The sequence below is a fragment of the Arvicola amphibius genome, chromosome 9, assembly GCF_903992535.2.
Source record: "Arvicola amphibius chromosome 9, mArvAmp1.2, whole genome shotgun sequence".
NCBI classification, from domain to species: domain Eukaryota; kingdom Metazoa; phylum Chordata; class Mammalia; order Rodentia; family Cricetidae; genus Arvicola; species Arvicola amphibius.
The window spans coordinates 119,803,892-119,818,369 of NC_052055.2; the positions used below are offsets into that span (position 1 = coordinate 119,803,892).

At 50.1% G+C, this 14,478-nt stretch overlaps 1 protein-coding gene across 2 annotated transcripts in view; it reads left to right on the forward strand.

Moving 5' to 3' along the window:
* The window catches only part of Btbd9 (BTB domain containing 9), a 350,239-nt gene that overhangs the window by 321,523 nt on the left and 14,238 nt on the right, over positions 1–14,478 (forward strand). The gene's annotated exons all lie outside the window — the stretch shown is intronic.

Below are 14,478 nucleotides of genomic sequence, written 5' to 3' on the forward strand. Positions count from 1 at the left end.
AGCTGCATCCTAAGAGGGATAGTTTCTTCTTCACAAAGGACCATCCCTTGAACTCTAGGGATTCTTTGCTTCCTTCCTTCCTTCCTTCCTTCCTTCCTTCCTTCCTTCCTTCCTTCCTTCCTTCTTCCCTCCCCCCTCCCTCCCTCCCTCCCTCCCTCCTGTCCTTCCTTCCTTCTTTCCTTCCTTCCTTTTTTTCCTCCTTTGTGCCCCCAATTTCTTACCGCTTCAGCGGAAAATGCCTAGGCCCTCAGTAGCCAGGGTCTATTTTTAAGGCTTACTGACGATCTCTCCCTTAGGTACTGAACGCTAGTGTGCTGTCAAATCCGGAATACCCACCGGGCCTTTGTGTGATTTTTAGTTATAAAATTGATCAGGTTTGATTGTGAAAAGGCCTGCCAGTCCTTTCCGAAGGCCTCTTACTTCCTTAGTGGGGTGTGCTGTGGGGGGCTCCTGAGCTCAGGTTCTGTTTGGCATGGGCTCTGGGGTGTGCGTTCCTATAAAAGCAGCCCTGTATTTTAGAACTGAAAACTTGGGGCATTGGTCCCCCGTGCACTTTCAGTCCCGTTGGTATTTAAAACACGGGGAAATGCAATAGTCACATTTGGAACATTTAAAAACTGGCTTCTGCCCAGGTTCTCACATCACCAGCGTAAATCTGGGAGGGTGTGCTCCCGGAAACCCAGGGGTAGTGCAGGAGCCAAGAAGGAACGGGGAGAAGAGGGGAAAGGCAGGGAGGAGGGGATAGGGCACTCTGCAGAGACAGGAGCTCTTAAAAGTTAGGGCAGAAAGGAGGCTGTCATTACGTAGTCAGGACCTTGGATGGACATCAGGGACAGCGAACTCACTGGGCAACAACAGACTGAATTTGTCTCTCTCATTTCAGTGGAGACTGAGACGCTGACTGCTACTAGATTTCAGGCATATTTCAGCAAGACCTGCATCCTCCTAAGCCAAGCAGAGGGGACGAACCTAGCACAATCACTAATAAATGGCATGAAACAAAGGCCCTGCCTCCCTCAACCACTGATGCTGGCCAATGTAGACCTGACTCATAGAAGTATATGTGTTCTCAGTATGGACTTTGCACATAGGAAAGAAAGCATAGCCCCACTAGGGCCCTTTGAGTGGGCAAACATCCTGCCAGGTCCTGATCATCTTACCTAGCTAGCATGGCTAAGGAAGGGGAGCCACACCTAGAGCCTGTGTCATAGGGGAGCCCTTGGTGTGAAGGTTATTTCTGGATTTTTCTTTGCTTGGAGGGCCATACCAAAACCAACTCAATGGCCTCTCCTAGTTGCTACCTTGAGTGTCTCTAAGTTTTCCAGAGCAGGGGTAGCTCCTACCACACAACACTGGTTTCCCTGCTGCCCATCAGTCACTTTTAGGCCCATCAAGTGAGCAGTCATGGGAGAACAGTCAGACCTGGTGGTACACCCCTGTCACCCCAAGCAGGAACACTGTAGACCTGAGCCCAGGCCCCAGGGTAGATAGCAACACACTATGCCAGTAAACCAAGGCTTGCTTGGCCCTGGTGGGAGAGCACTTGCCTACATGCACAAGAGCCTCCCTGGGTTGATTACACAGCGCACAGCAAACATTGTTGGTGGCATGACGTCAGCTCAGACACTGCTGATTCCTGGAGCTCACTCTGAAGATTTATTTCCAGGAACAAGTAGGGTTTGAAGCTCCCAAATGTCCCCTTAGTTTTTAATGGCACAGCACACACTCCCGTTCCAACTCTTCATAAATGTCCCCACAGTACCAGATCTATTTGGTGGCCATATTCATGAAAGGAAAAAGGAGTTTTAGCCTCTGCGCACATAGAAGATGGCTGAACGCTAGCAAATAGATAATCCCTCAACATCAGCCAACATCAGCCATCGAGAATTTTGTTTTGTTTTGTTTTTTCGAGACAGGGTTTCTCTGTAGCTTTGGAGCCTGTCCTGGAGCTAGCTCTTGTAGACCAGGCTGGTCTCAAACTCACAGAGATCCGCCTGCCTCTGCCTCCCGAGTGCTGGGATTAAAGGTGTGCGCCACCACCGTCCGGCTAGCCATCGAGAATTTTGCTTTGTTTTTTGTTTTTCAAGTCAGGGTTTCTTTGTGTAGTCCTGACTGTCCTAGAACTAGCTGTATAGATCAGGCTGGCCTCAAACTCAGAGCTCCACTTGCCTCTGCCTCCCAAGTGCTGGGATTAAAGGCATGCGCTACCACCACCCAGCCAAAGAGAATTTTTTAAATGCAAAATCCACATTTGCTGGAGTCTTGTAGAGCTCCAAAGACATGGACAAGCCCAGAGGATGTGGGGTGATGACTCTCCCGCCATCACTGTTACTCGTAAATTGTTTCTTGAGGTCTGTTTCAGACCTTGCCTAATTCCCACGCGCTGAAAAGACCGTTTAGATGGGAGCGGTTCCTTGTATGGGTGTGTATGTGTGAGAAGCACACGTGTGTGCGTGCATGTGGACGTCAGTCACCTGAGGTGTTGGTCCTAAAGCCGTCTATCTTTAGTTCAAGACAGTCTTTCACTGGCCTGGAATTCTGCCAAGTAGACTAGAGTAGCTGGCCAGTGAGCTCCAGGGCTTTCCTTGCCTGGCACTGCCACGCTGGTGCTGGGATTACTAGTACAAACACCACAGCTAGTGTTTTATGTGGGTTCTAGGAATCAAGGCTCAGGCTCTCATATTAGTAAGGCAAGTATAACTAACTGCCCGACATACACGCGCGCGCGCGCGCGCGCGCACACACACACACACACACACACACACACAGACACACACACACCACTATGGTAGTAGTTTCTGAGCTCCTTTTCCTTATTCGCTCAGAATCATTTTAGATGTCTGAACTTTACAATGTAAAGTCTGAGAGAGCTCAGCTATAATGGAGTTTACTAGAAATGCTGAGGAATGTTGTCCTGAGAAGACCTCCTCGGCTCCTGGGTCCGTGTGGGAGAAGGGCGGCCAGCCTTCAGGTAGAAGCTCAGGTGGCTGTGACATTCTGGAGGCTCTGGGACCTCTCAGTGCAGTGGGCTATGTGTTCAAGACACACAGTGCATGGTAGAACCCCTGGTCCCTGCTGCTTACCCAACGGAGAAGCTCTCCGCACAAGTGTCTCCAGACACAGAGGATCCTGTGTGTCAACAGAACGTCATCGTGAGGACGCCACTAACCCCTCTAAGAAAGGCGCTCTGCAGGCACTAATTTGATTGACGAGCCCTCCTCTGTGTTTGTGTCACATAAAAGCTTCTGCCCAGGCGTGTGCACGCACGCGCACACACACACACACACACACACACACACACACGGCCACACTCCCACTGCCAGTTTTGCACAGACATGAATGTGCAGACAGAATGGCACTGTGCTTTCCTCCCGCATGATCCTCCAGCTCATTGCACACGCGCACAGCTGTGGCTGCAGGAAAGAGGGAGGCACTCAGCCCCCGAGTCTGTTTATGTGTTTGAGCTGAGAAAGTGATTTTTGTAGCAGAGAGTTCTAAGTGAGACAGACAGAGTCAGAGAATAAGAGAGTGAGATAATTATCTAAATTATGTTCGTGCTATTATCGAAGACGAATATAGTTAAAATGTAATTAAATATGACGGGCTAGCAGGATGTAAGCCAAGCTTTGGAATGCTAATCATCAATTACCACATCCCCTTAGGGGAATCAAGGAGTGCTCTATGGTAGAGTGGGAGCGGGGAGCTGGGGGTGGGCAGTTGAGTGAGATGTCGACTATGAAAGCAGACACCCCCGTGCTCATTCAAACACTCCATGAGCGTCCCTGGACACTCCCTTTCTGTAACTGCCACAGGCGTTAGAAGCTTCTAGCGCGGGCTCGTACGATGAGCTGGCAGGAGGGTCCTGACCTTCTCTTTGAGAGGAAACTCCTCTAAAAGGGAAAATTATGATCTGAGCAGAGAAGCTAAACCCCAAGGCCAGCTGATATGTGGGTTGCAAATGCGTGTGCAGCTGCCAGGCAGAAAGCATCATCACCTACCCAAGTCTAGGAATCCCTGAAAGGGACTTCATGAGAGAGGACCATGGCCAGCTCCAAAGATGCCACCTCTTCCTGGGCAAGGGTCCCTCCTGGAGCCCTACACCTAGTCCATACAGTGAAGTTCCTAAGAGAGTGAAAAGGACACACACACACCCCAACCACCACCACCAAACACACACCTGCTGGGACTCTGAGCAGGTCTAGATACTGCATGTGTCTTGAGGCCTAGGAAAAATCAAAAGCAGGGTGGATGGGCAGAGCATGTACACACACAACTCATGTGCCTATGCGTGCATACACGTGGATACACCCACAGACACAGATGAAAGTACGCTGAGATATGGTACCTCATGGTGCTAGATGTCAGATGCTTACATTTGAACCGACTGGGGTGAGTGCCTGGCTACCTCCTTAAACTGGGACTAAGAGAGTAAAGCAGCCAGGCTCCAAGGTGGAGGCTCCAGAAGCCAGGGCTCAGGTCCATGTCCCATTCGCGGCTGCCCTGCTGCTGGATCTTCTGATTTTCAAGAAAAACCAAAAACTGTATTTTAGTGGAAATAAAATGGATTTATAAATGGATGTTAACTCAAATACCCAGAAAATGAGCAGAACAGATGTATGTGCCTTCTCCAACAGGCAGCTTAGGTCCTGGTGTCGGGGCTCCTGGGGCAGAGTCTCTAGTAGAATCAGCCTGGCAGGCACAAGACTCTTAACAAACAGCCGTTGAAGAGACAGACGAGGAGGATGGAGGCGGCCAGGGAGCCCAGGAAGTCTGGGCAGCTGAGATAGCTGTTGCATCTAGTTAAGTGTCCAGACAGAAGCACTTGTTCATGAGATGTTAGGTGGTGTTAGACATCCAGGCCTTGGAGCTTTGTGGAATGAGAGCTGTGGGCTTGGTGTCTGTGAGGAAGACATACTCTCCAACATCGCCTCTGGAGAGCCAGTAGGCAGAGGCAGGCAGAGCAGTTAAGGCTGTTGGAGCCGGCCGATTCCTGCCTCACCCAGTGTGGAAGGGCTCTCTCTTCACATTGCTGGTCCATAGATCATCTCTAGATACGATGAGAGAGAGGAGTGTGGTCCTTGCTACATCACACAGCCAGACAGGAAGAGAGAGCCACTTGTGTAGCTGGCTGGATGGCAGCTTGCGGGCCATCGCATGAGGCACAGTCCTACAGAGCTGTCGCAGACATCTCCCTGAGTCCCCATGTCACACCTCCGTGCCATCGAACTGGAGAGGGCACTGCTGTCACTGCCGGAAGCTCACTTGACAGGGGGACAGCCTGTATTATTTCCTCCCTTTTCAAGAATCTCTTTCAAAGGTTCACGCTGGTCTTCTAGCCCTGCTCTGCAAGACTGTAAATGACGGTTTGTGCCAGCCCTTCCTGGTCCTCGTCACCACTGCCTGAGCTTCCTCTCTTGGTTCTGCTTGTTTTTGTTTTGTTTTTAAGTTTTTCAGTCAAATTGATACCTGTCCACAATTCTCTCATTCCATTACAACCCCAGGACTTAGCAAGCAGAAGCAGCAGTCCCTTGTTTACCCCTTCTGACCCCAGGTTCTCCGCAAAGGCAACTGCTTCCCTTTTCCCATTTTAGAAGACCTGTACTGTTTTGAAAAGGTGATGTATTTAAAGAAAATGCATTTTAAAATGGCTTCCAAATGAAAGCCTAAATGTCTTCCTCCCACTCATTTTCTTCCAGAGACTTAGAAATCAGTGTATCCCCCTCTCCCTGTGTCCCGCTTCCAGCTGCCTCGTCGTTGTGGGGAGCAGGCATGGGCTGTCATCTCCGTAGCCAGGTTGTTTGCATCCGTCCTGAGGGAGCACTGCTGTCAGAGTTTGAGGGCCCAGTAACGTCAGCTAGCTGGGCCTATGTCAGGTCACCCTTCTGCTTCTTCCAGAGTGACCCTGCTTTGTGCCGTGTCAACGGGTCTGTGACCATCAGGTGAAGATGTGCGTCCTCTGGTCTTTTGTTGTAGTGTGGAGCTATGGGCCTGCTTTTCATCCTGCCTGGCTCCCGCATGGTTAGCTTTTCACCCGAAATAACAATACACAAATTGTATTCTTTTAAATACTGCCTGGCCTATTATTTCCAGCCTCTTACTCACATCTTGACTAACCCATATCTAATAATGTATGTAACACCACGAATGGTGTCTTACCGGGAAAGATTCAGCACATCTGACCTGGTGGCTGGCTTCATCGCATCTCTCTCTCTCTCCCCGGAGAGGCATGGCAGTCTGTCTAACTTAGGAGAGGCGTAGCATCTGACTGAGCCATCTACCTCACTTCCTTCTTCCTGTTTTGTCTACTCCACCCACCTAAGGGCTGGCCAATCAAATGGGCCAGGCAGTTTCTTTATTAGCCAATGGGAGTCCTCCATCATTCTGTCCAGTCTTTTGCCTTTCTAAACTGTCCATACCGATGGGAGCATGGTTCTCAAGAGCACTGGTCACTAGTGCAGAGGACCCAGATTCTGTTTCCACCATCCACCTGGTGACTCAGAACCATCTGTACCTGCAGATCTGATGCCCTTTTTGCACTGCAGATACCAGGTACACATGTGGTACACAGACATACACATAGGCAGAAATCTCATACATAGAAAAGGAATTTTTTATAAAGCTATTAATCTCCTATTTATTCATTGTCAAAATGATCTACTGTCTTTGTGCTTTGGAAGGTCCAGTTCCCTCTGTCGCCCTTCCTCCCGCCACCCCTGCTTTGTGAGACCTCAACTTCATTGTCTCTGAAGTCAGATTGGTGCTAAGGGGCCTGCAACTGCTCTGAACCAAGCATTGCAGCCCCGTGGTCACCTTTTCCCCTGTCCTCGTCCTGGAGGGTAGAAGTTACCTTACTTTCCTGTGTCCCTTTTTCCCACTTATCTTCAAGGCGCTTTCCCCTGGTTCATCCACCTACCTTTGGTGTGAACAACACTGATTGCTCTTCTTAAGAGGTCTCTGGGGAACCTTCCCAGGGTAGCCATGCTGCACAGCACTTGTGGGAACTTCCTGCCCATCACCCACCTCCCCATTCCTCTGCCCTGTTTTATGCTCTGTATTCTGGATCCCGTGACTTTTGCACTGTTGGAGTTGAGTTCTTTGAGTACCTTTTTCTAGTAGCTTCTTATGAATGCCTTGGGGTACATTGTTTAAGATGTACACATACATGCAAATAGTTTTGTTCTTTCTCACACTTGCCTGGCAGTCTGGCTGGGAAGTCAAACTTTCAGTCAGCATGGGGAGGAAGCGCTCCTCCATCCTCTGACCCTGTAAGTCTGAGCTGCTTTCGCCACCCCTGAAGGTTCTGCTTTGGTATGGGTGCTCCTCACTTATGTGCTGTGGGGGACTCGGCAACCTGGAAATCTCTGGCCTTTGTGCCTAGGAATGACCCTACGTATCTTGGTGCTTTCCTAGCTGGTATGGTGTGTTCTTCCTCACATGAGCGGCTGACTGGACAGTGGCCCTCCTCTCTGCCTCTGCCATCCTGGACCTCTTTGTTTATTTCAGCTGCTGGTTTTAATTTATAGAAGTGATTTTTTTGTTTTGTTTTTAAAAGGCTCACTCTTGATATCATTTTATTATTTCAGAGGAGTAATGCTTTTTTAATTTTCTCTTTTTGAGGATAACACCCCCCCCCAGTTTTGTTCTCCATATTAAATTGTGTCTACAGCCTTTGAGTCTTTTTCTTTTCTGTTTGCTTTCAGCCTCTATATTCAGTGCCAGAGTCTATCCTTTGCTGATGCTTGATGGTTTGTTCACCTTCGAACATCTTGCACTGAGAAAGCGGAAGTTTTCTGTCTGCAGTGGGTTTGTGGACACCATTATCAGGCAGGCGCTACTGCATCACTGCCACCCAGTCAGGATAGCACATCTCTGCCTCCTGGTGGTGTCTCATTGCGATACTCTTTGACCTGGGCACGACCTTCTCCGTTATAAATGCAGTTGTGTGTGTGTGTGTGTGTGTGTGTGTGTGTGTGTGTGTGTGTGTGTGTGAGAGAGAGAGAGAGAGAGGACATACTTCACCAGTTTTTTACTAGCCTTTTAGTGAAGGCAGTAGAGATTAAACCATTGGTTCTCTGTGCTGTGTTTCACTGCCCATCTGACCATAGCAAACACTTCTGTGTCCACTGGGTCCCATGGGTCTGCTGTAGGAATCACTACCTTTGACTCTGGTTAGACCAGGCGCCCTTGGCATAGGATGCACAAGGGACAGCCAGGGTAGAAATCACCTCAGTGTCTTGTCCAGGAGCAGCAGCGCCTAAACTGTACCTCTTGGTAGAGTCCCACACATCCTGAGAGTGTTATATTTGCAACTGAGTTAATTCTACCTCCCAGCAAGTTCTTTCTTGCATAAACACAGATGCTGTTTTGATCCCTTTTTCTATTTCGAAAGCTGTTTAAGATGCACAGAGTAAAAAGTGAAGTAGCATGGGCTTCCGCTCTCACTGCCCCCAGTGACCCGTGTCAGTATTTCTCACACACACAAGCACTGTTTAGTTTAAACCATAGACATGAAATACTGCAGTTAACATTGGCATTGCCTCTGTTCCTGTCAGCAGTCCCCTTCTTTGCCCTCTCCTGAGACATTCGCTGGCTCGAATTTAGCACGTGTATTTCTAGAATATTTTAAAATATTTAAGAAACATGCACATTTTCATGGGTCACCTGTAAGCATCAGAGCTCAGATGGAAAGGGATCTTGGCAGTCATGAGCCAAGGACAGCACAGAGTTGCTGTAAGCTCAGCAGCTTACAGCTCTGCTCCAGAGAAAGGTTTCCCCAGTGCGTGTAACAACTCCACTCCCATGGCAGAGGGTTTCCCAGCAAAGATGGTACAGCCCTGCTTGGCTAGGATCCCGAGAAGCCTTACAGCTCTGCTTAGGTCCTCTGAAGTGTAACATCTCTGCTCCACTAGGGGAAAGTTTCCCCAGCGAAGGCAGTGCAGCCCTGCTCCAGCAGGAGTCGCCACAGCCGGGCTCCACTCCAGCGAAAGTGTCACAGCGCACAACAGAGCTCACAGAGAGATTTACTGGGAAGGGAGAACCTAGGGTGAGAAACAGCAGCAAACCGAACAGGGTACAGGGCTTGTATAGAGTTTCTTGGGGAGGGGTGAGTTTTCCAGGGTGGTTTGGGATTGATGGATTTTTGTGGTCCGACTCAGGGCAACTCAGGGATTAGTGGGATTTCGTGCTCAGGAATTAGTGGAACTTCAAGCTTAGAGACATCAGGGATTGGTGGGAGTCTGTGCTCAGGAATTGGTAGGGTTCTGCAGCCTGACTCTGGGGCAAGCTCAGATTGGTGCAATTTAAAGCCCTGGTCCTGGGGTCAAGCCAGGATCGGAGTGTTTCTCCTTGGCCCTTTTCACCCTACTCCATGTGTGGCTTTCTTGCCAGTGGTGAGGGCTGAGGAGGTCTCAGTCCTTTAGTCAACTACATGGAAGAATTCAGAGACAGACAAGAAGCTGAGAGGAAGGTATACTACATATAAAAGTTCAGAGTCCCAGGGTGAATGTGCGCTCTCAAGAGAGACGCACTGCTTGGAATTTGGGCAGCTCTGTACATGGCCAACTTTATTAGAGGGAGAATTCCATTGAGTTACATGAATATAAGTTGGGGTATTTGAAGAGTGGACCGAGGTTTTAAACCGAGTAGGGTTTACATCTTCCTGTGCTTCAAGGGGGTCTTTGAAAGAGTCTTGGCAGCTTCTGCCTGATGGCCAATTCCGCAAGGCTAATGATAGAGAGATGCCATTATAATAAAGCAAGGACAGTTGGCCTGTGGGTCCCTGGTTGTTTGGGATGTATTGTTTCCTGTCACATGGTGTCCTGTAGCACTGTTGTTCTGGTTGTAGGGATGGATTATTTCCTGTCACATGGTGTCCTGTAGCAGTACTGTTCTGCCAGTTCCCCCAGGCACTGTAATCTGTCTCTATCTGGATCTGTGTCTCTCCACCCTGTCTCAGTCCTGTGTGTGCTGACACAAAATATATGCTGCCTACCTTGACCTGGCTTTTTAGGGCACCTCCTGGCCTTAGACCTGGCTCCTGATAGTGCTGGCGTTGGAGGGAGATACAGAACACCTTCTTTATAGGAGGTGGAGAAGAAAGCACCACTAGAGCTGGGGCACAGCTTAGTGGGGGAGCCGTTGGCTGATGGCCACAGGTCCAGCCCTAGCTCTGCATACACATAAACAAAGAAGGCGTGCTAGCCCTAGCTGCCAGCTCTGCCCTGTGATCTCCTGCCACACTCCTGGATCTCCTGTTGCATGCACACAGTCTCCTTTCTCATAGTAGCTGAGACTTCAGGGGAAAGTCACTTTCCTAGAGCCACCCTGTGGTTTACTGTGCATGTGTGCACACATGTGCATGTACATGCCCCATGGCTCAGACCACTGTTATCTCTAGCCCTGGGGTAGTATAGTAATACACTCCTAAGTAAAGTCTGGTAGCTTGTGGGCCCAGGAGTAAGAGCAAGGATGTAGCTGGTTCTCCAACCACAGAGATACTTGAAAGATTCTATTGTGCCCTTGGGTGGAAAAAGACAAGCTAATTGTGGTCCTGCTTCGGCAGCCAACCAGGGTCTATCTGTTACAGTTTCCTTATACTGTCCTGCCCCACCTTCCTCAGCTCTATGCTGGGTTCTCAGCCCTGCCTGTCTCCGTGACTTAAGTCAGGAGCCAGATGAGGCAGAGTGCCGGTGACCACATGTTTCTCTGTATCAATGGGCACTCACTGTGCTCCAGCGCAGAGCCCTGACCTGATATGTCCACTCTTCAGCAGGGGTTTTAGAAAGTCTGTTTAAATCCCGTGTTTTTCTGGCTTGTTTAACTGCCACTGTGGCAGCAGCATCATTTCCCCTTCCTAAAGCTTCATATATGTAATATTTTAGCCTCATTTTGAGTTTTGTGGGCGAGCTTTGGAACCTCATCAAAATTTATAGCTCTCTTTCATTGAAAAATTACTCGCAAGTGTCACACAAGTTATGAGGGGACTTTCAGAACACCGGTTTGTGCATTGGGACCCTGTGCTGTTTGTCTTCTTCTCTAATTAGTGTGGGGAAGGACGGTTAATCTCCCCAGTGAGATTTTAAATGCCATAAGGGCTGCACTGTCTGTGCATGGATCTCTGGACACCCAGCAGGTGCAGGCTCACGAATGCATCATAAATACAGGTAGTTCCTCTGAAGTCTGGCTGCTTGTCTGCCTCAAAGGAGGGGGCGCTGATAGGAGTAGCCTTGGCTACCCTGGTGCCTGACGTGATGGCTCAGGGTAGCAGTCTGTCTACCTTGACGAGGCACAGGGGAGCAGTCTGTCTTGTCCATGTTCATCCTGCTTTTAGCACTTGGTAAAAGCTAACACTGTCCTGGGTGTTTCTACTTAGGCTGTGCCCAAGTCCCCACAGACATGTTGGAGACAGCTGTTGTTATTCATTCTGTAGATGAGAAGACCGAGGGCCCAGACAGGCTGAGCCACTTACCTTAAGGGCTCGACACTATTAGAAGTTCAAACTGAGGCTGGGTGTGGTGGTGCACACCTTTAATCCCAGCACTCAGGAGGCAGGGGCAGGTGAATCTCCATGAGTTCGAGACCAGCCTGGTCTACAGGAACTAGTTCCAGGCTCCAAAGCTACAGAAAAACCCTGTCTCGAAAAATAAAATAAAATAAAATAAAACCCCAGGTGCCATAGCTCCAGGGTCCAAATTGAGTCTATCCTGCCCGAACCTCAGGAAACTAGGACTGAGCCTGGTGTCACCAGCAGCCTCTGATGACAGGATGGAGTGCTCTCAGAGTCTTCCTGCCTACTGGCCTCTGCAGCTCCTCACAGCAGGCTAGGTAGATGCTGGTTTCAATGGGTGTGTACGCACACTAGCAGCCACACACAGTGAGTTGCTCAAACCAGTCTATTCCGTGTGCATGTAGAGGTCGAAGACAGCTTGTAGGAGTTGTTTCCCCTTCGTGAGCTGCAGGCTGAGCAACAAGCTCACTGCCCCCATAGAGAACCTGGGGCAGCATCATGGTGTCATCCCATACCTTCCCTGAACACAGGAATTCATGCGTGCCCCAGGGGACATCACTGAGACCTCATTCAGACCGTGTTCTCAAGAGAAGACTCCACAGTAGCTGGGAAAAGTGTGATGTGTCTCTGTGGAGGGGGAGCATGGGTAGGAGCTGCAGGTGTAGGTGGTTGTGATGTGTGGCAAATCCCAAAAGGAAGATCACATCTGTTCCGGCCTGTTGCTCAGGTTCCAATCCCTCATCCAAGCCTATGCTGCGGTACTGTTCTAGGGAGACATGAACACATGACTCCTTGCCCTCGGTGGGGAGCCAGTGACAGACCCAATGCCCTGTTGAGTGCTCAGGAAGAGGCAGTGCTTGGCAGGGCGGCCATTAGGCAGCCATCTCTAAAGCTCACAAGAATGGCCACAGCCTTGGTTGATATGGCATCATGGTGCTGGTTTCTTGGCTCTGTGACAGTTTATTCTGAGCACTGTCCTCTGAGGTCACACAGCCGTTGTTACAGACGATGCAGATGGCATTCTGAATCCCCCCTTTCCTCACGGGCTATCATTGGAAGTCGACAAATTCTAGGGAGCAACTCCAGAAAGTGGAGAGAGGAGGGTGCTCATCCCTGAGCCCAGCAGCTTCCGTCACTTTACTCTGGATTGGTATCTAGTTCTGCTGGAAATGAGATCGTATATTCAACTCTCAGGCTGTGCTAGTGCAAATGGACTCTAATGTGATTAGATGCTAATGCAATGTAATGGAGGATTGGTATTAAATTGAGACCTTCTGATCTTATTACTCCACAAACTCAGGCTCCCGCCTGCTCAGCTGCTGCCCTGCCCCAAGCCCCAGGCCAGGCAGAAGTCTAAGTGGAAGAGAAGAGGCCACAGGAACCTGCAAGGAACAAGACCTGTGTGCCAGGCTTAGGAACTGTGGCAGAGGCGTCAAGCTCGGGCCTGATGCTGGCCTGCCCACAAGCTTGGAGCCCTGTGCTCTGTGAGGCCTGAGAGGGCTCACCTTAAACCCAGAGTCTCTGGATCTGCCTCCCTCCCTTCCACTCTGTCCTGTGTCTAAAACCCAGTGATGATTACAGGCTCTTGTGTGTTCCCATTCCTGAGCAGCTGGAGCCTGTGCCCTAAACTTGAGGGATGAAGGTGGGGTTCCGATGCCTCGCACAGCCCTGCTTCTCCCACCAGCTTGTGGAACCCCCACAGCCTTGCAGACCTCCCCTGCCCACAGACTGTCTGGCAGGTACCCCAAGAGCTGAGGGTCTAGGAAAGCAGGAGTCCCCCACAGGAAAGCAGGGTAGAGAGGCATGCATGGGGGATGGGCAGGAGAGTTGTCTGTTTGCATGAGTAATAGTGTTTTTACAGAGAGAGTGATTTTTCTTACTCTGTTTTCAGCAACCTGCTTCCAGAGGCGAGCCTTTGTGCACAGGGTGGTAATGACTTTTTAATGACCTTAAGAGGACTGGTGTCCAGGCAGCAGTGAATCAGCCTCAGTGGGAGGTGCATAGTGAGAAGGAAGATGGAACACCTGAAACCAAATGGGAAAAACAAACTGCAGATACATATATTTCCTTTGCTAGCATTACTGGGTAATTAGACAATTACAGGAAAGAGCTTCACAGCAGCTGGCGTTTCTACAGTGCGGGAGGAGGAGCGGCAGCAACTGTGAGCTGCTCTCACGGCTGAGAGAAGAGGGGCCTGGAGTGTATAGTGCACGCTCATGAGCTGAGGAAGGCTAGGCCAGGAGCAAGGCTCCTCCTGCACGCATGGCTTCTAGGTGAGCTAGCCCAGCCCAGGCAGAGGAGGAGGACTTGTCTTTTAAATGGCACAGTTGCCAGTTGTGGTGGCGCACGCCACTAGGGTTTGCTGAAGGAGGGAGAGGCAGGATGATCACGAGTTCGAGGCCAGCCTGGGCTACACATTTTTTTAAAAAAAATGGCATGGTTTCTGCTGCACAGTGGCTCAGCGGGAGCCGTGCTTGCTGTGCAAGCTTGAGCTGGGTTTGGATCCTAGCACCCACTCTCAGGGCAGGGTTAGCAGTGCATGCCAACAGCCCCAGTGCTGCTGCAGGGATGCAGGGAGCTTGCTAGCCAGCTGGTCTAGCTGAAAAAGGCAAGCACTAGGTTCAGTGAGAGAGCTTGTCACTGACAGTAAGGTGGAGAGCCGTGGAGGAAGATCCCGGAACTGACCCCTGGCCTCCCCTGTGCACTCGAGGATGTGTGCACACCATGCATACATGGGAGGGAAGAAAAGGAGGGTGGGAGGGAGGGGAAGAGAAAATAAACTAAAATATTGAGATGGATTTGGGGGTCACTCATAGATGGACCATCCCTGAAAGGAAGTCCCGTAGGGCCATATTTGGAAGCAGAAAAGGTTGAGACTTTTAGGGCACTTCCTGCCCAGGATCAGCTCTGGCATTGAAGTGACTTCTGCAGCTCCAACCCAAGAATAGAACCTGCCTCACCTCTTCCATCCA